At 38.5% G+C, this 792-nt stretch overlaps 1 protein-coding gene across 1 annotated transcript in view; it reads right to left on the bottom strand.

The window, feature by feature from the left end:
- The window catches only part of LOC107746270 (importin subunit alpha-4), a 24,568-nt gene that overhangs the window by 13,012 nt on the left and 10,764 nt on the right, over positions 1–792 (bottom strand). The gene's annotated exons all lie outside the window — the stretch shown is intronic.

The raw sequence follows: 792 nt of genomic DNA, 5'->3' as shown, positions 1-792 counted from the left end.
GTTATATCATTGGGTAATTATACTGTATATAAAATGCGGGCATCAGGGAGCCACTATTAATATGCGGGGCATTGAAACTGCTTTCGAAAGCAAGATCGCTTACTTTCACTTTCGAGATTTGCGATCGTGCGTAACTATTAGTGATCCCGACTGTAACGTCACAGTCGGTGTTATGTTCTGATTCGCCTATTTTTCAGTGGTCTTTTGCATGCACAAGATTTACATAAGGAAGAGGAAACAATGGTGTTTGAGGCTCACGGTATGTCATTTCCATGTACAGAACTTTTATTATTCAACTATGCCAAGGTAAATACAGTTTTCCATCTATGGCACCTTTAATCCCCAAAAATCTTAAGAAGTGTCTCAAAACAAGCCATTCGCAGAATCCGTAAAATGTGACGTCACATTTTACAAGCCCCATCCACGACTGTTGACGGACACTGCCGTATTAGCAGAGACCCCGCCCTTAGTGAGCCACACACAATCCGCCATGTTTATCTTCACACTAGAGCATTTAAAAGCAGCATTCAAGAAAGAAATGTCTTTTTAAAAGCTATAGATGTTATTCAGTCAAGAGCAGTGAGTGATTTTCTGTTTTTATTTTATTGATTGGGTCATATTATCAGCATAGACAGTAGTATAGGTATTGAACATTACGCTGCTGTCACTTAATACACAGATCTAACATAAACATGCAATTTCTTTCCCAGCAGTTTGCCTTCACAGACATGAGCAACTGTGTTTTTGTAACTTGTGTGTTTTTAACATAAACTTGTGTGTATTTGACAGTTT

The sequence above is a fragment of the Sinocyclocheilus rhinocerous genome, unplaced genomic scaffold (assembly GCF_001515625.1).
Source record: "Sinocyclocheilus rhinocerous isolate Xijiao unplaced genomic scaffold, SAMN03320098_v1.1 scaffold798, whole genome shotgun sequence".
Classification (NCBI taxonomy): domain Eukaryota; kingdom Metazoa; phylum Chordata; class Actinopteri; order Cypriniformes; family Cyprinidae; genus Sinocyclocheilus; species Sinocyclocheilus rhinocerous.
This window is presented reverse-complemented; position numbering and strand designations above follow the sequence as displayed.